Below are 26,099 nucleotides of genomic sequence, written 5' to 3'. Positions count from 1 at the left end.
TAAAAGATAATTTTTGATAAAAAAAATTAATAACCTAATATAAAGTGGAATAAAGATGATAAGAGGTCACTTATATTGCATATAAATAATAAATGTACACGCATATATACATACACATGCGTAATAGGGAACAAGAGTATGTTTTCTCATCTGGATTAAAGTACATTAATTTTTTTATAGTAGTTATTTCTGGATGGTAAAACTCTGGATGGTTTTTTTCCATGAAGGCTTTATTAAATTTTCCACTTTTCTATTATAATCACCCAGTGCCTCTATCATCAGCACAAATAATAAACAGTCAAGATTGGCTATTTACTGCTCTAAAATTATGAAAGGAAATGAAAAGCATTCTAGATTTCCCTCCACCTCCTCCTGGCTGCTTTGGTGTTGTCAACCAGGTGGAACCCCCGCGAACATCAGCAGGGCCCGGATGTAACTAAGCCTGAGCGGGTTCTGCAGACCCACCCAGCCAGAGCAGCGGTTTTCACCCCCAGAGGCTCTGGCTTTGAGAACCAACTTGCTGATGGTATTGAGCAATCCAGTTGCTTTTACTACACAGTCTTTGTCCAAACTCAACTACTTGATTAACTCTCATTTAAATAGTAGAAGTTTACTTTTCAAAGGTTGGGGTTTCTTTATTTTTTTTCACAGCTGTCTTGGCAACATCTGATTCCAGCCTGGGCAGGAAGTATCTGAGTCAGAGACCGGGTGAAGCAGCTTTTGGTGCCGTGCCCAGCCCTCTGACAAGGACTGTCTCTCCCGGAGCATGAAGCCTGCTTCTACAAAGAGTTTGCAGAGAGTAGGAGGTTGTAGGAAATGGGATATGACCAGAGAAGCCCTCTCATCCACCCTTGACTGTATTTGAAAAAGTGTTAGTCATTGGCATACGTCCTGTCCTCTTGAGCATCCTCAATAAATTAGCGATTCTCGGAAAACCACCCCCGCAGGAATGGGAAGGAAAAAAGACCAAGAAGCAGGGAGACTGAGGTGGTGACGTCACTGGGTACTTTATAAGATATGCTTAGCTAAAAAGTGCACATCCCTACCCACCGGCCATTAAAAAAATTTTTTTAAATTCAAAAACCCCACAAAACTTAAGTGCTAGAAGGCACATTTTGATCAGATACTCTAAACGCCTTATGGTTTTCTCTTTCTTCTTTTTCTTTTTCCTTTCCTATATTATGGTGGTGGCCACTGTTGGTGATATAGTTTGAGATGGTCTGAGATGGTCACACTATTGCTCAGTCCAAAATGGGGGGATTCCCTGTTTCTAAATGAAGAGGAGCCAAATGCATGTTTGGTTGGACGTGGACTTACTACAAGATGATCCCAGTATTTTTTACTTTCAGGTTCCATCTTTAAGGACTTCAGATTTGAATTATCTTTTAGAAGTCATGGAACATCTCAATAGGTCTGAGCACTGTGTCGGGGGTGAGGCATGACTTGGGAGAAATAATATTGGCTCCTCCATTAGTTGAATTAGTATCTAAGTCTTGGGTTGGGCATTTATGAGCTATATGATATGGGGTCATTTCTTAACCTTTTGGAACCTCTATTCCCTAATTTATAGGGACCATAGCATTGATGTTAGATATAATATATTAAAGTGCCTTACACACAACAAGGGCTTTACTGTTTCCTGGAATCGTTATGTGGAGTGTATGCAATCATCTCTTACTTATAGACATCGAAGGCACTATGAATCAAAACTGTAGATTAAATCTAAAATTGTCATAGAGACAAGGTGATAGTCATGGTTATGTATCAAATGTTTTTTTATTTATCAAATGTTTTAATTTTAATAGGAAGATAGGGATTGCATGGAAGTGACTGTGTATTACAAATATTATACACAGACTCTAGACTTGGGATCTCTCAAAGTGTCGACTGAGATCCATCCCCCTAAGATAGAATAAGACAAGAATCACTTGAGAGTCTTACAGAAATGCATATTTCTAGGTCTCTCCAAGAATTCCTTGACTTAGGAGCCCACAGTTTGCATTTTCATGGGATTCCTATAGACATTAAAGTTTAAACACCAACAATTTGATGATGCAGATTTTTAAAAATGTTTAAAATCAGTTAATTAGTGTAACATCTCAAATATAATCCACTTTTGTCTGATAAAGGATTATAATGTACCTTGACACTCTACTATTACCGATATATATCATTATAATGATCTAATGATATAATACAAATGATATACCTGACAAAATAAGTAACTGTAATTTATTTCTGAATTAACTCATTGTAAAGGAACTCATGGAGCAGAGGAGTTAAAGCCATGGTTTCTTCTTGGCAGCAAAGCCAGCTCACCAGCTGTGAGGCTTTGGGAAAGATCATTTACCTCTCATTAAACACTAGTTGTCTTGTCTTTTCTTTTTCTTTTCTCTTTTTCTTCTTTTTTTTCTTTTTCTTTCTTTTCTTTTCTTTTTTTCCTTTTCTTTTCCTTTCGTGTCTTGTCTTCTCTTTATTTTTTCTTTTGGAAGAAGGAAGGAACAATTTTACTGGGCATTCTTTGTTTGCTGAAGACTTTTTAGGCCGATGGTCACAGGGGTCTTCTCTTTTCTTATTGCAGTATAGTTGACATACAATATTATATTAGTTTCCAATGTACACCATAGTGATTCAACATTTATATACATTATGAAATGATCACCATGGTAAGTTCTAGTTACTGTCTGTCACCATACAAAGTTATTAAAATGTCATTGACTATATTCCTTTTGTTCTACTTTCTATGCTCATGACTTACTTACTTTTTAACTGGAAGTTTGTACCTTTCAATCTGCTTTTCGTATTTTGCCCATCTCCCCACCCCTTCACTATGGCAACCAACAGTTTGGTGTCTGTATTTACGAATTGGTTTCCCTTTTGTTTTGTTTGTTCATTTGTTTTGTTTTTCAGATTCTACATATAAGTGAAATCATACAATATTTGCTTTTCTCTAACTTATTTCACTAAACATAAGAACCCTCTAGGTTCATCATTTTGTTGCAAATGGCTCCATTTCATTCAATTTTTATGGCTGAATAATAGTCCAGTATATCTACCAATGTATCTCTCTGTGTATACATTATACATAGATACATTACATACATGTATTTATACACTATACCTTCTTCGTTCATTCGTCTATCAGTGGACACCTCAGTTGCCTCCATAGCTTGGCTATTGTAAATAATGTTGCAGTAAGAATAAGGGCACACATATCTTTTCGAATTAGTGTTTTTGTTTTCTAGTTTCTCATTACCTGATAGTTCCTATTGTGTAGGATTATTGAAAGAATTGAATGAGGCACCACATCTGTAAATCATAGATGGTCAATACTTGGGGTCATCCAAAGAAACCTTGGGAAGCTCATGTAAATCAGAAAGACTTTTTGGTGGAGACTTACTTAGTGTCTTGGAGACTTGTTTTGACTGGTGAGGGGAGGCAAATATGGATGGTCTTCATTTCTGCCCTTTTTTGGTATCTTACAGAAAGCCAGCTCAGCAGGCCTGAGTTAGCCAAAAGAAAAAAAAAAAAAAAAGGCTGTTAGTAGCTACTGAGCCCCAGATTATTTCTCCATTGTTACATAGTCACCTAGATAAATATTTCCCCCACATCTGACCCTATAAATATATAGAGCACTGAAGGGTGAGGGTGACCCTCTCTGTTAGAACACTGGCCAAAATGCATTTTATTCCAACTATGCCTCAAGTAAGTGTAGCTTTCTATGGAGTCAGGGGAGCTTGGAGGTTGTATGTGCTTTATTGAATCTCTGCCTCTAAATTTTTCCCTGGTTAACCTTGTGTCTATATCTATATCCCATGGCACTAACAGTGTGTGTCCATGACCCCTTTCAAAACAACTTGTTTTTCTTTTTGTTTTTGTTTTGACCAAAGAAATTTTTGGTGTAATCACCGGAAATACCTTTTAAGGTGTTGCCTTTTTTACTGAATTTGAAGTCATGGTTGAAATAGAGCCTTGGATAGATGCCCCTCTAGATAGACTAATTACCAAAGGAGCCCTTTCCTCTGCATGGACGCACCGTATGCTAGGACCCATTTACCTCTAGATTGGGCATCTTCACCAAGGAATAACTTTCAAATCAAAGCAGTGACCTTCTTTGAAGCTAAATTCATTTCTTCAAAGTTAGATGAGGGGCACCTGGGTGGCTCAGTGGGTTAAAGCCTCTGCCTTCAGCTCAGGTCATGATCTCAGAGTCCTGGGATCGAGCCCTGCATTGGGCTCTCTGCTCAGCAGGAAGCCTGCTTCCCCCCCACCCCCTCTGCCTGCCTCTCTGCCCACTTGTGATCTCTGTCTGTCAAATAAATAAATAAAATCTTAAAAAAAAAAAGCTAGATGAGTAACATGGAGATCCATCAACATGTCAGAGCTGACATTAAATTGAGAATTTAATAGCCCTTCTTTTATGCATAAGGCATGGAGTGAGAAAGCAAGAACTTGAACCTTAGATTCTTGGTTTTTCACCTGTGTTCCCTCTAGTACTCATGTCATGCTGGATCTTGTTGTGTGGTTCTTGTTATAGTGTCATCCGTAAAAGTATTAGGGGATCAATGTAAGTACTTGATAAAGAATGTTTGGTTATTAATAATGTGATATAATGATTAGATAACATAAATGTGAATAGCACTTTGGAATACCTGTTTGTTTTTAAATTCTTTATTTAAATTCAATACAGTTAACGTATAGTATAAGTTTCAGGGGTAGAGTTCAGTGATTCATCAGTTGCATACAACATCCAGTGCTCATTACTTCAAGTACCCCCCTTAATGCCCATCAGCAGATCACCCTATCCCCCTCACCCCCCCACCCCTCCAGCAACCAATAGTGTTTGTTTCCTGGAGTTCAGTGTCTCTTACGCTTTGCCTCTCTCTCTATTTTCACCTGATTTTATTTTTCCTTCCCTTCCCCTACATCCGTCTGTTTTGTTTCTTAAATTCCACATATGAGCATCCCTGTATTTTTATAAGTCTACCTATCTCTGGCCAACCTCCTTGGACAGCAGAGATAGAGATAGTAGATTAATTTGTAGGAGGTATATTCAAGGACTTCACCTGGGATTACCACCCACAGGAGGGGATGAAAATCAGCAAGGTTACAGAGAGGGAGAAGTGGAGATAATCTTAATGAAGACCTCAGAGCAGTGGGAAATTCTAGAGACGGTATGGTCCTCACAGTGTTTCAAGTGTGTTCACAGGCCTAGGCCTTTGTGCCCTTACATTCATCAGTCATTGGATTAGAGCCCTCCTGGATAGAGGGAGTGATCTTGATGAAGGCACTCTTTTTAGAGGCTGATGCATAAGGACTTTCCTCTGTCACTTGGATAAATCACTCATTTACCCCAACAGGGGGATTTGACTGGGGTATGGCCAGATTCATCTTCCAATCACATCTAATCATCACACTCTCCATGGGATAAGTACAATGAAAATAGTAACCCATTTTATAATGAGCAAAATCCATTGATTTTCCCAAATTCTCAGAGCCTCTAGGTAGCAGAGCTGATACTAAAACCTTTGTTTGTTTGTTTTTCATGTTGCTGCTTCTGGGTCATTATTTTAAAACTACAGAGGTCAGTAGAAGCACTGTTAGGACTATGTATTTCCAAATCTGAGTATACATCAATACCTAGGATGCATTCATTTAATAAACATTTACAAAGTCCTTTCTATATAGAAAGCCATGGGAGATGCTAAGAATACAGATGAAGGCACAGTCCCTGCTGTTCAGTAACTCCTTGACCTTCGAAGAGGGAGATAAGTAACTACAAGTCTGGTCAGAGCTGTGATGTTCTGGATAAAGAACCATCAAAGACAACAGCTGCTCAGCCTGAGTTTGTGAGTTTCATCAATCCAGCTTGATGAATAAGTGGGGAAGGTAGAAATAGCGTGTGCAAATAATTCAGACCTGCAAATAATTCATTGCAAGGAAAGTGTATCACAGGCGTAATTAAAGTGGCAGGAGGCCAGGCTAGAGATTTGAGAAGGTACTAAAGCTCCAAGAACAACATGGTTTGGACTTTACCTTGAAGGCAGCAATTGCCAGGGCAGGAATGTTTGCTGTTGGGGGAGGGGTAAGGCAGATGATATTTGAGTTTTCAAAAAACCACCGTGGGGAATGAACGTGGGTGGGTGAGGCTGAAGGTTGATAGACCAGATCAGAACATGAAGCAATCATCCGGGTGACCTAAATTTCTGCCCATTAACTCACATTCACATGGAGGTCTCCTTCCCACTAGAAAGGATTCATTTGACTTTTGAAGCCATGAAGAAGGCAAAAATCTTTACCACTGGAAAGAAGAAATGACTGTGAAAAATGTTTAGTTTCAGTGAGCTTCTGAAACCATAGTCATGGAAGGCTGCATGGAACATCAGATCATGGAAGTCTTGGAGGGAAAAAGAAGATAAATGTATAGTTCTGCCACTGGGCTCCCACCCAAGATGACATGGCCCCTGGGGTTCTGTCATTCCCTGTCATGTAAACAGACCTTCCCATCCCAAAAAGAAGCTGTAAAACACCTCAAGGGGGATCAGCAAAGAGCAATTCACCTTCTTCTGAGATTAGCCTAGGGGGCTCAAGAGTTCAGGGTCCAGGGGCGCCTGGGTGGCTCAGTGGGTTAAGCCACTGACTTCAGCTCAGGTTATAATCTCAGGATCTTGAGACTGAGCCCTGGATCGGGCTCTCTGTTCATCGGGGACCCTGCTTCCCCCGACCCCACCCTGCCTGCCTCTCTGCCTGCTTGTGATATCTCTCTCTGTCAAATAAGTAAATAAAATCTTAAGAAAAAAAAAAAAAAAAAAGAGTTCAGGGTCCATAGCTAGACAAGCCTGAGTTTAGAGGTAAATTTCAAGATTTGCTACCCAAGCGACTTGGGGCAAATTATTTAATCTCTCTCAGCCTCAGCTTTTCCTATATATAAACTAGAATGATCACAGTGACCACCTCAAAGGATTGTTTTGAGAGCTAATGAGTGATGGATTTAAAAACATTTGGGCACATGTCTGGTGTGAGGTACCTGTCCATACACATTAGCTGCTTCCCGGATGTTGCCTGTTCAATGACTTTCCATCCTGCCAATTTTACCAGAAAAGGATCGGCTGGCTCACTGGTGATGTGATTTTATGGCAAGAACTGACAGGCTTTTCCATAGTAAGCTGAAATCTTTAAGAAAAGTCACTTGGAAGGTTCAAATTTTAGCTCCAGTTCCTCTCCTTTTCTAGTGCTTCTGCTTCTATGGTGAGGAACTGTTGGGCTTTTTGCTGCTCAATTTATTTGGGCTTCATAATCTTTCTTTATTGTCTTGCTTTGCTCCATAAACCTGAGGGATTTTGTTCACATTTCCTCTACAAGTTGCGTGGTGCTGTGACAATGGAAAGTAAGAGCTGAGGCATAATGTTATTCAGGCCATAACCATGGAGACATCCTTCAATCTCTCTGAGCCTCAATTTCCTCTTAGATTAAATGAGATTGATCCTATATATCTTACCAGTATTATGAGGACCCCAAAAAACACAGTCATGGTAACGTACATTATAAAGCTGAAAATTCTGTAAAAATATAACCTCTTTTCATTTTATGACTGTTATAGGATCAGAAAGTAGCCGTAAATAAAAATGATCACCACCTGTTCTAATTGCTAACTCCTACAGTACGTAATTACTGAAAGAACATGTTCAGTCTGAAAGAGACATTCCTTTAAAAAGAACGAGAGGATGGTTTATTTAAAATCTGGGTCTAAGTTTTGTTAAATTTTATAGGAAAGAGAAAGAAGCTGAGGGTTGATTGTGATGGGTCCTAGGGAAATGATGAAAGACCATATACACTTGATTTGGCTAGCTTTGCCCATATTTAATTACAGAATCTAAAAAGAAGGAGAGTCAGTATTGAGGTACGGATATATTTTATGAGACCAACATTTCCCAATAACTGTCAGGAAAAAAGTCAGGAAACTGTGTAGAAAATAAAGATGAGATCTCAAAAGAAACACATTAGTGCCAATGAGAATGAGATCAAAAGCTCCTCTAACAGGTGCTAGTCCTTACCCCCACACTTTGTCCCGTAACACTGGCTCACTGTGTGAGTTAGTCTCTCTGAGTCTCTCCACTGTGTGCTGGTAAATGTTGAAAAATCTATGCATGCAGAAACATGTACAAGTACACCAAAAATTTTACTGACATAAAAGATGTGCAGCATGCATTTTGTAAAAATAGTAAACATAAAATACTCCTCATTATAAATTTCCCATAGCTGATCATTTATCACAGAGTACTTTCATTGACTTCTGCCCAAGTCTTAAACCCCTAGCCAACCTATGGTTGTAATTGACTAAGGAGCAGAGCTTTAAAACGAATGTTGGTCCCTATCAAGTTTATATTTCCAAGTAAGAAACAAGGAAACTAAAACAACAAAAACATTTGCCAGAACTTCAGTGACTTTCCACTGTTGCAGAATCAGATAGTGATAGCTTTTCAAATACTGAAATCATAGTCTCTTAATTTGGATACTGTTTATAGTGTGATGGTTGTGAATACAATATTCTTTTAAATTTATTGGGAATCATTAATATTGTCTCCATAAATTTCTCAGTTCTGCACAAGTAACAAAACAGTGAGTTACAATGTTTGGAGGAGCATTTACTGATCTTTTGAAGTGCAAATATTTCCATGGTGGTCTATTTTAAGCAATGAGATAACCCTATTGAATGTAGAAGTGGTAAGAAATGCACATTATATGCACCAATTTAAAATCTTTATAGCACACAATTACAAAAGCTATGAATAATCTGAAGAGAATAAATACTAGTAAAATGTAAGATAAAAATTTATAACTTTTGAACATTGCTTTTTATTATAATTTAATAGTAATCTTATAGTCTCTCTTTTTTAATTTAATTTACTTTTTTAAGATTTTATTTATTTATTTGGCAAAAAGAGAATACAAGCAGGCAGAACATCAGGCAGAGGGAGAGGGAGAAGCAAGCTCCCCACTGAGCAGGAAGCCCCATATGGGGCTCTATCCCAGAACCCTGGGATCATGACCTGAGCCAAAGGCGGACACTTAACCGACTGAGCCACACAGGTGCCCTTTATAGTCTGTCTTTTAAAAAAATAATCTCTGCATTTAACAACTGGCTTGCAACTTACCTGAAAATTAAAGATCATGGTATGAGCTAGTAGGAGTCGGCCCCAACATGATACTGATCCTTAGTAGGAAAAAATCTAGTAAAGAGGATGACCGTATGTTATAGGATTTTGAGAATGCATGCAAAGTACTAGGTACACTTTATCTAGTTTTTTAAATGCCGTTTTTTTGTTAAATCAGGGCTGTTTACACTGTTCCATGTTGCATCTTGCCTAGGAAGCATCAACAGCCCCCTTGTGAATTTCCCTCTCTACAGAGTAACACCTTGTTGCCTCCAAAAGCCACACACTAAAACCTTTCCTGCTATGACAGAATAAGAATGCTCAGCCGTCACATTCCTGTTTGATGTTGATAGAAAATGATAGCTTATTACACAATTAACAAATAAATCCACCTTTCTGGTCTCTGGAATACACACTTCTACAGCCATTAGAAGTCTCTCTCTTTAGAGATCAATCTCGAAAACATGCTTTTTATCCCCACGGTCATTACTAGCAGTTTAAAAATTCTAGGGTGCACCTTTCCTTGCTTTTTTTTTTTCTTTTTTTTCTCTAGACTAGGTCTTTATTCTCCTTACTTTAAAACTTTAACATTTGAAATTAGTCTCATTAATTTAATCAGGACACCCACATGGATGATTATTTTAAAACTCAACCAAATAGGTTTATTTTATTCCTTTACCCCTTTTTTTGAGGACAGTGGAGGATTAATGGATAAATGTGGAATCAACCCACATAAAATGTGACAAGCAGATATTTTCTAAAATTGCCTTGTGGGAATCCAAAGAGAATCCAAAGAGCAGATGTTCTTTATCATGACAATCCAGCCCAGTACCCCGACCGAGGGAGAGGAGCGCCTCGCGTTTGAGCACCAGCTGCAGGGACATGACTCTGTCTGGCTGCCAACAGCACAACTGAAATGCAGAATATGGTCCTGAAGCGAAGACAAGGGGCTTTGTCACAAAATCTGTCACAAAGACAGATTTTAATGACAGAGGCTATTAAGGCATCTTCTGTCTGTCTCCCATATGCTTTGTTGAAGAAATGGAGAATAAGGCTGTACAAATTTAATGTGCCAAGAGGCTAAAATCACTGGGCCACCTGTGTGCTTTGGCGGTCACTGCTCTAAGGCAATTTTTGGCCAAAAGGGCTTGGAAAAGTCAGAGCTGTTTGCTGTTTGTTCAATGGGACATTCGCCAATAGAGGTCAAAAGAAGAGGACAGAGGGAACTTTAGTTAGATTTGAGTACATTTCCAAACTGAAGCAAACAAGGTTTAGCACAGCTGAGCCCAACCTCAGGAATGAGAACTCAGTCCTTTAAGCACCAGTGTCAGCCCGGTACTGGTATTAACAAGTAGAGACAAGATCCTGCAGATCTGTGCAGCAAAAGGCATGAATCTGGAAGCAAGGAAGTAAATCCAAAGGAAGCATGAGCAGAATCATGATGAGAGTGTCACTTGTAACATGGATGGCAAGAAACCAATGCAGTCAAGTGACAAAGAAGAATGGAGCCCTATCGATTTCAGTAGAGCTCATCCCACTACAACCCGATGGGTATTTTTCAAATTTGAACATTGAAACTTAGGTTCACAGTTGAAATGGTGGTTGAATGTGGCATACCAGGACATTCCCATTTCCACTCCCCAATTACAGTTTGCAGTTCAGAATTCCCAGACTTACTTCCTGTGCCCAGCTGGCTCCTTGGATGGGATCACAGCCCTGGGAAGAGGGTGGGAGGGTGGACCCATGTCTGTTTCACAGGACAGGCTCAGGGCTCCCGATGTCGTTCCTGTCCGCTGAAGTCCGTGTGGCAGGGCCTTGAGTTTTTCCACGAGGGGCAACAGCAGCCAAAGGATGTCTGAGAAAATCTTCCGAGTCTCTGCTCTGTTTGCCAGGCAGGTTCTATTCTGCCCATTTTCCTGCTTTCTGTCATCTTGGGCTGCACCTCCTCCCAGATTTCCTATGCAGGCCTTTGTGCCGCCAAGCATTTCCGGTCCTGCGTATTGCACTTACCCTAGGGTTTGGTGAGGCACCTCAGTCCTTCATGCTGCTAAATCCCAGTCACATTCCTTTCCAGTCCATCTTGCTTCTGTGCTAGCCCTACAGCTCGAAAGCGTCCTCCTCCCTTCTACCCCAAGCCCTTGGCTGCATGTCTTACAACAGTCATTTTCAGAGAAGGAAACTGATGCTTGGACCAGGGTTAACCAGGTTGATGGCTGGCAAGTCACACAGAAATGGGAAAAGAGCAGCCAAAGGGTCAGTTCTCAATGAGTGAATTATCCAGTCTTATGGTATTTCAACATCCCCTCCCCAGAAGGGCTAATGGTGCAATAGATTTCAAATGTTTTCTTGTGTTAGCTTTTATTTATTATATTATGATTTTATAACACTATATTATTATAGTATATGTTTATTATATTATTACATATTATTTATCTTTTTTTCTTTAATTCTAGGAAGATTTGGAATCTTATCCAGGATTCAGTTTCTTTCTCATAGATCACAGTGAAGCAGATTGGTTCAAAGCCCAGGCAGCCCCCGGTGTCCTCCTCAGGGCTTCCAAAACACCTCTGGAGAGCTCTCAGGCATCTCAAAATGCTATCTGTAAGCTGCAGAGCTAGATGGCCTTGAACTTTGCTTACAATTGTGAGTATTCACGATTCCTTGGAGAGGGCATCCCCAGGAGCTGAGACTCCTGCTGAGTTTTGGGTGGCTCCCCCAACACTTCTCCTTTCTCCCAGACTCCCTCCAGCCCTGTGTCCATCATCACTGTGCTCCCCACCACGGGGTCAGTTAAGCCAAGGTTACATCCTTAGGAGACATATGACAGAAGCTCAAAGCTTCACCTTGGTTTGGAAACAAGGACCACAGCTTTGGGCTCCCATTCCAGATCTACAGGTGGGAGCTGAGAGTTGGCTCTTTGGAGGGACCTCACAAAGCCGCCTTTTTTTGGCATCCTTCTACAGCCGGTCACAAGAAATCCCTGCTTACAGCTCTGTTTCATCTCCTCACATTCAACTCTTTCCCTTCACCTCCGAACGCTAAAATACCTTTGTGCTACAAGGCTTTGGCATATGCTGTTCCCTCTGCTTGCAATGCTGTTCCCTCAGCTGCCTCTTCATGAGGCTAACTTCCACTCCATCATTTCAACGTCAGCTCAGTCGTCCCTCTCCCAGAAAAGGCTTCTCCACCCATTTTCCCCCATCGAACTGGTTTATTGTTCGTACTCATAGTCGAAGGGAGTTCTCATCTGTGGCCCTTAACCCAAGAGCAGTTTTACAATTTACTAGCTTAGCATTGCAAATAATCTATCTGATTTTTTGATAAATATTGACCTTCCCCTCTAGATCAGAGGTTGGAAAACCACAGCTCAAGGGCCAGTGGCAGTCCACTGCCTGTTTTCGTAAACAAAGTTGTACTGGAACACAGTGGTGTTCATTCATGTGAGTGTCACGTCTTCTGCTTTCACACCACAGCAACAGAGGTCGAGTAGCTGTGACAGTGAGGGTACAGCCCGGAAAGCCAAAAATACTCGCCCTTTACCAAAAAAGTTTGCCAATTCCTACCCCCCGAAGCCATACACTCTATTTAAAAAGAGAGTGCACCCCTGGGCTCTTCATTTTGTCCCCTGTATCTAACGTAATTCCTGGTATATATTTCTAGCTTAATAAACACGTTTCACACAGGAAGCAATGAGTGAATCCATGAACATCTGAGTTGTATGTGTGTAACACAGTCAAAATTACACAGCTAAAGACTTTTATCAACGGCTTAAGCAAGTCTTGTTTTGGAAAAGCATTTTTTCTTTATTCAATTTTTTATCATCATCACAATAAACAAAATATAGAAAATATATTAGTGAATGAGGATGATATTCAGTGTTAATGGAATTGCACTGATCAGAATGAAAAACTAACTTGGTATAGGGCTGAAATGGAAAACCTTGATCAATCATTGAAAGCAAAGATTTCCACCCAAGAAAGACTGTCCTTCAGTTGCCAGCCAATAAGGTAGCCTTTCAATTTTTGTTTAATTTGTTATTTTTTTTCAAATGTCAGCTCTGCCATTTATTGGTTATAACCTATGCCCATAGGATTAAGGTTTTCATATACATAATGTCCATAGTCCAGCATCAGGCACATGGTAAATGTTTAATAAGTATTAGTAGTTGTTATCAGAACAAAGAAGGACATATTCCCCTATAGTCTCAGCATACTGAATATTTAAACTTGTTTCAATTTACATTTTTCTTTCAGTCTCTGTGTGTGGGGGGGATATTGTTGTAATTAGAGTATAATAAAAGAAGTTTTATAGTATTCTGTATTACTGTATTGTAAGCATGTTCTACATTGCTCTAAAATCTTATTTATTTATTTAAATTTTTAAAGTTTATTTGAGGGAGAGAGAGAGAAGTATGGGGGAGAGGGAGAGACAGGCTTAAGCGGACTTTGTCCTGAGCTCAGAGCCCAATGTGGGACTCGATCTCACGACTCTGAGATTACTACCTGAGTGGAAATCAAGAGCCAACGCTTAACCAACTGCATCACCCAGGCGTCCCTGAAATCTTATTTTATATCTTCTGTTTGACCAGCCCAACAGTTGTAATTTTTATGGATCTAGTCTTCTGGAATGAGGCATGTAACTCACAGATGCTGGTTTTGAACACTATTATGAAACATGAATTGCTCTTGGCTGGTTTTAAAATATTTTACTTCTTTGTTACACAAATAGCCTAAATTCCATATGAAACCAGCACATTGCAGATGCCTCCCTTCCATGGGCAGGGATGAGCATGTATCAGTTTTTCCTCCCGGGACAAATTACTGTATGACTGAAGACACAATCTCTGGCTTCCGACTATAAGGAGTACATTAAACACGCATGCGCCTACATCTATTTAGTGAGTAGCATTGTGCTTTGTTTTAAGATTTTGTTTAAACTCTTACTTTTTACTGATTTTCTAGAAATAAGGGATGGGGGTTGGTGGGTGAGAAGGAGCCTTCTGACTATACGGACGGCTTCCTGCCTGGCAACATCCTCAACCTTTCACGGCACGCCACGAATAATTTATGACGGCAATAAATAGCTGAGTATTTTCAGTATTCAAGGTAGCTGCCTGGGTCCAGAAGAAACATAGCCCTACTTTCAGATTTGATTCACGTAATAAATGGAGAAGCCAGGCCTTAGAAAAGGCGGGGGTGGGGCATTAGATCAGGAAGCAGCTGCCTGGCTGTCCCTATTTCTGTTTAGCAGCCGTTCCTGAGAACCTGTCACCGCAAAATAATTTCCCAAGGCCTTGTTCATTTGGCACTTTAAGAAGAGCCAGTCCCCGCATGGTATGTCTCAGAAGGCAGGTCTGTACCAGAGCAGATTAGAGCAGAACCTGCTTATCTCAATGCAAAACCTGCTTCTGCCACGGAGTAACTGCCCGTGGCAAATGACTGAGCGGCTCTATGCTTTGGACTATCTCTCTGTGGAGGTGGAGGGAATAATGGCACCTGCAAATACATGGGTTAGAATAATATCGAGCATACAGTAGGTGCTCAAGAAACCTGAGCTATCATTATCAGCATTTAAGTAGAAGTTCAGAGAGGACCCTCTTTCCTAACTGGGGAAACTTAGGAGGACACGTATCTCTTCCCATGTAGTTGGGCTTTCGATTCACATGTCATTCGTGTTCTCCATCGTGTATGTTCAAATCTAATTGTCCAAAATAACTAAATAGTTCCCTAGCTTTGGCTTCTCTAAGGAACTGGATATTGGAATACACTCCAACAGAGTCTTTGGTTCTAAAACTTTTCCATGATTCAGCTTTAATGATAAAATGCCCTCCTCACCTTGTATGGTGAAAAAAGAAATCACTAGTGTTTACTAAGTACCTAGCAATAGCCAAGGCATTGGACCATGGGGTTGCACCTTGCCAGTTTGATGCACTTGGTTCTTATGATAAGCCTGCAAAGCAGGTATTGTAATTTCTGCTTCACAAGTGGATAAACTGAGGCTTAGAAAGGTTAAGATTTTTTTTTTTAAAAGATTAATTTCTCCATTTTAGAGAGAGAGAGCAAGATGGAGAGCACAAGCGTGAGGGGCAGAGGGAGAAGGAGAGAGACTCTCAAGCAGACTCCACAATAAGCGCAAAGCCAGGCGTGGGGCTCCAACCCACAACCTGGAAATCACGACAAGAGCCAAAACCAAGAGTCAGATACCAAATCGGCTGTGCCACCCAGGCGCTCCAAGACATTTTTCAAAGGACTGTAACAGGGACAGAATACAAATGCTAATCTGTCCTCCCTTACTTATTTACGTGTCCTGGAGAGCAAGGGCTTTCTCCAGGATGCTACCTGCTTTACAATATAAAGGTCTTACAAGTGGAGGCCTGACAAGCTTAGTGTGTGTAGAAACTTAGTTATTGTCTCCCACTGCCTTGGCACGTCCTGCAGCTTGCTCTGTTCTTAGGGAACAGGCAGATACACTGGTCACGTCAAGCAGCAGACATGGTTTCTATTCAGAAATGTACTATCAAAACTTGATTGACAAAATTGTACAGCCACTTTAGAAGACAGTCTGGCAGTTTCTCATAAAACGAACCATATTCCTATCATGCAATCCAGCAATTATGCTCTTTGGTATTTGTCCAAAGGAGTTGAAAACTTATGTTCACACAAAAACCCGCACACAGATGTTTGTAGCAGTTTTATTCATAATTGCCAAAACTTGGAAGCAACCAACATGTCCTTCAGTAGGTGAATGGATAAATGAGCCCTGGTACAGCCAGACAATGGAATATTGTTCAGCACTAAAAAGAAATGAGTTGTCAAGCCATAAAAAGACAGGGAGGAAACAAAATGCATATTACTAAGTAAAAGAAGCCAATCCGAAACGCTACATAGTATATACGATTCCAACTATATGGCGTTCTGGAAAAGGAAAAACCATGGAAATGGTAAAAATCAGGGGTTGCCAGGTGGTGGGGGTCAAGAGGAGGAGATGAATAGGTAGAAGCCAAAGGAAATTTAGGGCAGTGAAAACCCACTATCTGATACTATAATGAGGGAGGCATGTCCTTATTACATTTGCCCAAACCCAGAGAATGGACAATACCAAGAGTGAATCCTAGTATACACTATGGGTTTGGGGTGGTTAAGATATGTTAATTGTAATAAATGTAGCATTTTGTGGGTGATATTGATAATGGGGGGGCTATGCCTGTGTGGAGGGGCAGAGATATATGGGAAATCTCTATGCCTTTCCCTCAATTTTGCTATGAACCTAAAACTACTTAATACATAGTCTCAAAAATGATTGAGTATGAAATCTGTCTTCCTGCGCCTACTTCTCTTTCTTCTTCAACTCCCCATCTACCCACAGGCAGAGCACACATCAATCTCCAAGTGCCCTGTTGACTTTTTTGCTACAAGGACTTAGGTAAGGAAATGGTAACTGTCAACCCATCCTTGATCTGGCCCAGGAGTGGGGCAGGAAGAGGCCTTGATAGGATTCCATGGCATTCTCCAAAAAACCCATTCTCAAAATTCTCTCATTTTAGTTTCTTCAATGTCTGTTCAGCCTCAGATGGGAAAAGAGGACTCTTGAAGAGGCCCAAGGGAACTGGTTATGGCTCCCTTCTTTGGGACATTTGCCTTTTATCCTGCAACCTGAAACAGGTGTGCCCACTTAGTGTCTATTATATCTTGGTGCTTGGTTAAAACAGGAATTGCAACATCCCATTGAGAGGTACAACCCAAGGGGAGAATTTTGAGAATTTTGTGTGATGCTTATACTTGGATACCCCAAATCTACTCTGAGTCCTATTCCTGTTGAAACTGTCAGGTTTTCTGGATGATACAGGGAGTGAAGACAGGGCAGCCCAGCAGGTGTCTTCATGCTTGAGAGGGGGCGAGCATGGAGTTGTTCCAAAGACAATACATTCAAATGCCAAGGTAGAGGTTTCAAATACCAAAGTAGGGGAGGACTTTGGGCCTGGAGGAAATCATGTGAGTCCTAGATCGTATTCCAGCTTGAGCCCCTAAAATTCAAGTACGTGGCCGGGTGGACAGGAAGGTCTGTGACAATGAAATATGCAACAAATACACAAAATAAGATTGTGACTACCATCTGTGTAAAGAAAGGAATGTGCACCCTCCTCTGTTCATGCTTCTGGTAGACGATGTGCTCCATTTCCCGAACTTTAGGAAATCTTCAACCACAGTCACAACCACAGTCCGGATTCCTCATATGTTGGAAGTGGGGAGCGGCAGTGGGAACAGACCATGGTTCCTGAACCCATGAGCAGATAAGTCTGTCTTTGGACTACAAGCTAGGTTCCCTCCCCTCCCCAAGAAGCTGGTGACAAAATCTGGAAAGGGTCCTGATTGCCAGGAAGGTGGCTTTCACAGAGCTTGTGAAAGACCGAGGGACTCCGTGAACAAAACAGGAAGATTTGGAGGGGGTTAGGGCTTACCCCATCGAGGATACAGCCCAGGACATGACCATATTAGGACTGGCAGGACCTGGAGGCCCAGGTAAGCAAGGGACAGACCTGACCCATTCCCTCACACCTCTCTCAACTTCTCAAGCCTAGTTCATCCCTGTCTCTGGGGCGTTCATGGCAAATAGAGCAGAAATATGCAGAACCTGTTTCTTCTGCCCTTGAACCCCAAGGAACCTTGCAGACAGCACCTGGCCACTCACAGAAGAAACTTCCTGAGGCTCAGGATGGCCTTTCTAACCTCTAAAGACTCCAGGAAGACCTCAGGGGTCACACTTTGAGCCGCCCACTTGAAGGAGAAGATGAAAAATAATTGCACTCCCTCTGTGGGTTTCATCTGGGATCTGGTTGGGTCTGCAAGAGCCCCTGTGCTGAGATGGACTTGCCTAGATTTGAGATCTTGACAATTCCTACCTTAGCAGGGCCCTGGGTCACCTTCTACTTTATCCTTCAGGTTTGGTGCTAGAGCTGGTTTGGCCTACATCTCCCGATTGAATGAATGCTGTCTGTGGAGAAAATGTAGTCAGGGATCCCCAGCCCGATGTGGAGACTGCCATTGCCATCAGGTCCTCCCTAGAACACAGATACTTCTGACGGCTTAGCACCTGAATCAGGGGGCTTCGAACAGGAAGGGTCTTTTGACTTTGAGCTTGCCTGGTTCACAGTTTCATCTGACCTATGAGGAAAACATCTCAAGGGATAAAGGGATGGACCCCTCCTAACAAGAAGGTTGGGGATGGAGCCATGGTTCCAAACAGGAAACACAGGAGCCTCCTCCCCACACGGGCTCTGGGAGGATGGTACCCAAAAGCCTCAGCTGGGGTTCCTACAAGAGGCTCTACAAGCACCACAGATTTCCCGAAGGAGTTTCTGACTCTTCATTTCAAGTAATAAAGAAAAACACGGCAAAACCCACTTAAAAACAAAGGGCCCTCATTCCAAGCCTCTGAGCCCCAATGCTGAGGCCGTGTTTGAGCTTTTAAGGAATCAAAGCAAAACAAAACTATTCCATAGCCTCCAGATTTGAGGGTCGCTTTTTATTCAGGGGCCGTGCTGCCTCTCTCATCTCCAGGGTCAAAACCTGTGGGGTTTTCAATTAGGAATGTGGGCGGCTCACAGCCTTCTCCTTGGCAGGCCGTATCCCACAGCTTAATACAGGTCGGCTCAAGGGGACACTTCCATGTTTAGCTGACATTTTCCCTTCCCCAATTTGTTTTATTACTCCCAGGCTCATTTCTCGATACCCGATACTCTGTCCACCTCTGCTCTTCCTGTCATTAGCCAGCGCCCCGGGAACTTTCATCACTTTCTCCGGGCGACAGGGAGTTCACGTCCCTCCTTTCCATTATGGCTGGGAGTTGGGGGGCGGGGGCGGATGTCAGCTTTGCCCTTTCCAGAAGCAGATCTTTCTGCAGAGGACAGGACCTATGTAACAGGCTGCCTCGTGCAGAAAAATAGTCATGAGGGACCAGAGCGAAAGGGCCACATGAGGATGGGGGTGAGGATAACGGGGTTGCACGACCTTCATCCCCTGGCCCTGTCCAGGCTGGCTGGCTGGCTGGATGTGCTCTCTGCAGACCGGCGAGCTGACCCTTTGCGGGGGCAGTCTGCACAACTCTATGTTTTGCCTCAGCATCAAAGTCATTTTCCTACAACAAATTGTCTCAAAGTAACCTCTGGCTAATCTGTTTCTTCTCTGTCTGATTAAAACAAGAAACATTCCATTTTACATCACCTTATTTTTTCATGTATTCAAATTGTTTTCTTTTTATGCCTTGTAACAATAGGCAGAGCTCAGCCTGTCCCTGTCCCCGAGGGGGCCCTTGAAGCAACTGGGAAATTGTAATGTAACAATCATCCAATTCCAACTGGCTTCATTTCACTCGGCTTAAATAAGGATCTTTCCATCATTACATGTTATAATTATGTCACCACATGCTATATAATTCAAATTAGATGATGATTACATGCCATATATTAACATTAATTGTGTAACTAGACATAACCATATGTTTATATGTGGATTTAATTACCGTCTTTAAAAACCCTGCCGAAGAAGATGTAAGTAACAAATTTTTAAAAGACATAAAGTAGCAAGGAAAAACATGTTCAAATAAATATATAAAATAAAGCATATGGAGGAAATGCAAATAATTGGAATAGGCTTTTAAATTAGCATTCATTACGTACCTGAGTTTTGTGCTTTTATTTGTTAAAATCACAGGATTAGATTATGAAAGTTCAAAATAATAAAGTAGATCAGCCATAATCCCACGACATAATTCCTTCCCAGATCCTGTCCATATCCACCCATATTTGTATTTGTGGTTATAACGTCTCACAAAATTTTGGTTCTGCGTTTTCAGATGACCTCTCATAAGTGACTTTGTCTCATTTATGGCTTAGCGTTCATCAAGTACACTAACATATTAGCAGCATACTAATACGTAACAGCAATATGGTCTATCGGTTAAAAGGGCTACCTCTGAAATAAGACGGCCTGGATTTGAAGTGTCAGCTCTGCAACTTCTTAGCTTCATGACCTTAATCAAGTCCCTGAACTTGTTCATGCCTTGATATACCCATCTGAAAATTGGCAATAAGTATCTACCTCATAGATTCCTGGGAAAACTGAATGTGCGAAGTGCTTGGAAAAATGGCACGACTAGGAGTTCAATAAAGATTAAGTAGTGTTGATGAAGCATCTAGCCAGATGGGAACCATTAATTTACTTGATCGTTTTCCTATTTGGTGGCCACGTGGGTATCTCCAATTTCTGGCATCATCAGTAACACTTGAAAAGAATTGTTGTGCATATAGCTTTTCTTTGTTTCTGAGATTTTTCATGCAAATTACCATCGAACATCTGACGTACACCCATGTAAAGCTTTTTTATAACCTCATCTTAGTACAGTGTCTGGTTTAAAAGAGAATCAGCCCAACGTAGAAAAATAACAGAAGGAGGTGTAAATGTGTACTACAGTATTTTTAAAATATTCCTGATAAGCAACAAAATTTGATGCTCTCTTTTCACCAATCTACGTCCCCCCATCCTATATACACCTACCTGCCCCCGCCAAGGGTCTTCTCTTCAGCCTACTCCAATCTTCCTATTTCCCATCAATTTCTTCCACAGAAGATTTTATCATCACCTAACTTTCTGCAATGACTCTTCTGATCTTTCTAAATAGAGTTCTTATCTCATCTGAATCTAAGAGGAGCCCAGGAGTTGACTGCTGAGAGCTCTCTGGAAAGAGTCAGAGTAGAGGAGGTTGGGTGGGCCAAAGGATATTCCTCGTGCGGGGAAAAGAGGTTAAGAACATTCACGATCTATTTATCAATCCTTTTATTTCTCTATCTACACATACACATGCATACACACCTACGTACATCCTTATGTGGTTATGGTCATCCCCTTACTGCTAGTTTTTGGTATTTCTAATTGGTTTTCTTAAGGTCTTAGTGTCTAAATTATTAAGAATGTGAGAAAGTTAGTATAACACAACCCATTTAAGCTAAAACCAACATTCTTTAGTGGTCTTTAGGCACAAGGGGCTATTTCGTAGTGAATGTCTCTAAGTGTCCTATTGATTTTAATTCTCTGCCTTTTCCTTTGGGATCCTCAGAGCAGAGACACTTCATTTGTGTCTATGGATGCACAGGGTTTAGAATGAAAGGTTTAGCTTCGGTGCCTCCATGATGAGACCTACCAGTGGATCCTCCCTGTGCCACTGGGAAGCACAGTGGTGGGCATGCAGGGTTCTCATAACTCAGATAAGCTCAGGCCCGAGGCACACTGGTACATGGACAAAACTGACTGGCAGGAAACTGGAAGGAGAAGGGGGAGTGAGAGGTGACCGCGAACTAGGGAAAGTACCAATGACTTCCATGGGGAGCTAAGCTAATCCAACGAACAAACCAAAAGTAGCAAACTCAGATATAATTTGGGCAGCTGTTGGTAAGAGCAAAAAAGGGAGGGCCAACGTGATGAAGATTTTGGCAACAAAGGAGCACTGCTCCTTGAAACTACATGCAGGACCTATAGCTGTGTGCAGAATTGATCGACAGAATAGTTTTCCATTTAATTTCATTTTTTTTAATAGAAGGAAGAGGAGAGGAGCAGAGGGAAAAAGAGAGAGAGAGAATCTTAAGTTGGCTCCATGCCCAATGTGGAGCCCAATGCAAGGGTCAATATCGCCACCCTGAGATCATGACCTGAGCTGAAATTAAGAGTCGGACACTTAACCGACGGAGCCACCCAGGTGCCCTTCATTTTATTTCATTTAAATTAATTTAAATAGCCATAGTTGGCTAGTGGTTGCTATATTGGACAATACAGCTCTATAGCATGCATTATAGGAAACACCTGACAGCGGAGGGAAAGGGTGTCAGGCTCCAGCCAAGCCATCCTGGGCCTAGAGGAAACCTATGGAAACACAAAAGAATTAAGATTCTAGGCATGGGAACTATATGGTCCAGTCGCATATTGCACAGCCTAGATCACAGAGCAGAAATAAAGACAGCAACTCTTTCTCTCAAGAAGAAGACCACTTCCCAGAAGACCCTTCCCACAAGCCCCTTCCCACAAGACCACTTCCCACAAGACCACTTCCCATAAGACCCAGTCACCTTGCTAGCTCATTCCACACCATGGGCTCCCTCATCTCCTAGCTCACTTTGAAGCTCTAAACACACGAGATTGCCTTTCCTTCCTCAAGGCAATATCTAGTCCTTCACTTAGCCTCTTCTCTCTTCTTAGAATGTGTTTCCTCCCTCAGATCCTCATCTAGGTAATTCTAAACTGAGCTCACAGAAGGCTTCCAAAATAGTTCATCAGTTCATTTATTCAATGAATTCATTAAACACCTACTACGTGCTAGTCACTGAGGGACAAGTGATAAAGAGAGCAAAACCCTGCCTTCCTCGGGTTTATATTCCAGAGGAATAGACAGATATATAACAAACAGACGCCAATATAAGTAAGCTGAGGAGCTGTTACATGTTTTATGATGAAAAGACCAAGGTAAGGAATTATAGCAGAGCAGCCCAATAGAACCTTCTGTGATAATGAGAATGTTCTAGATCCATGCTTCCCAATATGGTAGCCGACAATCACACAGAGCTATGAAGCACTTACAAAATGTAGTTGATGTGACAGAATAATTTTTTCATTTTATTTAATTTTAATTATTACATTTAATTAGCCATAGTTGCCTGGCGGTTACTATATCACACAATATAGCTCAATAGCATTGAAGACTTCTCTTTGTAGGATGTAATACAAATTTATAGTTCCATATTTGTCTCTGTGATCCATTCAGGCAGGCACCATTTACATCCTGTCTGTTGATTCTCGAATGCATAACATCTCACCTTGCACATAGTAAGTGCTTGATAAAAATGGTCAATGAATGATGGAAAGTGAAAAATAGACACCTGTAACATGTCAGTTCCTCAGTAAATGGAAATGAGAATCATTCCACATCACTTAAGATAGTGAATGACATATACCCTTAATTTCTACCCTTTTAAAAAGTGGCTCAAAGATAAAATAGGCAAAAAAAATAGACAAAATCTAATGATAGTTATAGAGATACTCGGAGTTAAGTCTGGAGTATTGATTTGAGATGGAGCCAAAGAATCCAGATTCCTACACATATCCTAAGAATGCAAAAGCTTTGATGTCAAAGTGGTGCCTACTCTGAATTTCTAGAATTCTCTTCTTCTCGTTACATCTTTTATTTCCTAAAAGGCAAAATGTACCACCTAATTAGATTATTCTAAGTGTTGTAAGACATTACTCGTATTGCTTATCGAAGAATAAATAAGAACTCTGGCTGCTATGAATTTTAAGCACTTCTTCCAGTATTTACCTTGACACATTTTTAAAGATTCTTATGGAATTACTGGAGTTCCTGCCATACTCAGAATCCTTTCTGAGCTGGAGGTTATCTTTCCACAGCCATATTCACATAGAGAATCTGGAAGATTCCCTTAGGATTACTATGCAGAATTGCAGTGTATATAGTAGGCTAGAAATATTCTTGCTGGTACATCTATTTTTTACTCAATTCTTTGACTTCAATCTTTGGAAGTGTTTTCAATCTTTAAAGCAAAACCTTCAATGGTGAGAATTTAAAAATCCACAACCAAGGGGCACTTGGGTGGCTCAGTCAGTTAAGCATCTGCCTTTGGCTCAGGTCATGATCCCAGGGTCCTGAGATCAAGCCCTATGTCAGGCTCCCTGCTCAGGGGAGAGTCTGCTTCTCTTTCTCCCTCTGTCCCTGTTCATGCTCTCTCTGTCTCTCTCAAAGAAATAAATAAGATCCTTAAAAAAAAAAAAAAAGAAAAGAAAAGTAAGGGAGTCAGACTCTCTGGGTTCAAGTTTGGCTCACCTCAAAAATTAAAAAAAAATAATCCACAAGCAAGGAAATTCCTTGAAAAGTTCAGATTGCCTTCAATGAATGTTCCTCTATTATGTTAAAATAAAAAGACATTATAGAGATCACAAAAACACCTCAGGATTATTAACTCCCATCAATAAATGGCGGAACGGTTCACAAATAGGCCAATCTTTACTTTAGCTTCTTTGCATTTCCAATCCAGATTAATTCTATAATTACATTTCCCACTCTATGTAAGATGATATTCATGGATATTTCAACGAAGTCAAAGATATTGCTCATTACAATGATCTCCAAACCCCACATGGTTTTCCTTCTTTATCAGATTTGTTCCTGCCTTAAGAAAGAAACTGGTCGTCCGGATTTGACACTGTAGGGCTGTATTTCTTTCAGTACCTTCTTTTCTTGATTGCCTGGATCTGATACTGAGGGCAGATGATTGTTTATCTGCCTGAGTACAGAGGGTAATTGCTTTTGGCACTTCATTTGTACTCTTGTCGGATCTGATCACATTACAGCCTTGACTCCCTCTTTGGTCTGTACATTGCAAAAATGCTTGGCTATTTCCAGCTTTACCCGCTCATCGCTGTTCTGCACTTTCAAACATTTTTAAAAAAACATTTTAAAGATATTTTATTCACTTTTTTGAGAAAAAGAAGGAACAGGTGGAGAAGCAAACTCTCCACTGAGCAGAGAGCCCGACATGGGGCTCGATCTCAGGGCTCCGGGATCATGACCTGAACAGAAGGCAGAAGCTTAACAGACTGAGCCATCCAGATGCCCTCAAACACATTTCTGGACCCTACATTTCCACAACTTTTCCTCATTGCGGTGCGCATTGAGAATGGCTACTCAGGTTGGATAATGGTTTTCCAACATTTTAAAAACACACCCGCAGTTCAACAGCCTTCTGAAAGAAAGTTTAATGGCTTGTTTCTTTTTTTTTACCATGAGACTGCTGGACAGCCTTATGGAAAGGTTATGGCTATATATGCTTAATTCCACCTGTACAAATTCAGAACCGGAGGGATTCTGCAAACCACTGGGAAGAATGCCTACCGTACAGGGCATTGCATAGGGATTCAGACATAGAGCCCAAACTCTATGGGATTGATTTCTTGCTGTACTGCTTAGTACATGTACAAGCACTGGCCACTTGTTAAGACTTGTCTGACTCAGTTTCCCATCTGTTATATAGAAGTAAGCATGGTACTTAACCCACAGGATTGTTAAGGGGAGTCCATGAGTTTTTTTACCCAGAAAGGACTTGAATATGGCATTGAATAGATGTGTGACCCATAGTAACTGCTTCCTAAATATTTCTGTTAGAGACGCTGGGTCTCAGTTTTCTGCTTCCACGCCTCCAGCCTTAACAGCGAATTGTCATTTCTCATGAGTTTGTGGGTCGGCCTGGTGGTTTCCTCTGCTGGTGCTGCGAAGGTTCACTCCTGACCAGGGGCTCAGCCCGGGATATGGCAGGGTTGGCCCAGATGGCTGAACCCCTAACATGCAGTCTTTCCTTCTGGACTTTTCACACACCACAGTTGTCTCAGAGACCAACACATGAGAACAGAAGCCACAAAGCCTGGGTGTCACACAGTACTCCTGAAATGCATTCTCTCAGTCTCAGCGGGGGCCAGAATGAGCACAGATTCCCGGGAAGAGGAAACATCCCATTGCAAAAGAGACATGCACAAAAAGATGGGTAGAATTCCTGCAGCTGCCTTTGTTTTTGGTAAAGGTTTTATTTATTTATTTGACAGAGAGAGAAAGAGAGCACAAGCAGTGGGAGCGACAGGCAGAGGGAGAAACTGGCTCTGTAATGAGTGGGGAGCCCGACATGGGCCTCGGTCTCAGGAACCTGGGATCACAACCTGAATCAGAGGCAGATGCGTAATGACTGAGCCACCCAGAGGTCCCCTGCAGCTGCCTTTGTAATGCCTCTGCAAGACTTCGGTGGCCCCAAATCTCCATTGTATACCTATTCTCAAGGCTCTAGAGGTTGAAAACTGAAGAGCCACCCATAGAGGGCGACAAACGTTACCTCTTATAATG

Source organism: Lontra canadensis, unplaced genomic scaffold (assembly GCF_010015895.1).
Source record: "Lontra canadensis isolate GAN:19392208 unplaced genomic scaffold, GSC_riverotter_1.0 scaffold128, whole genome shotgun sequence".
In the NCBI taxonomy this organism is placed as follows: Eukaryota; Metazoa; Chordata; class Mammalia; order Carnivora; family Mustelidae; genus Lontra; species Lontra canadensis.
The sequence above is the reverse complement of the archived record's forward strand: the minus strand, read 5'-3'. Positions refer to the sequence as shown.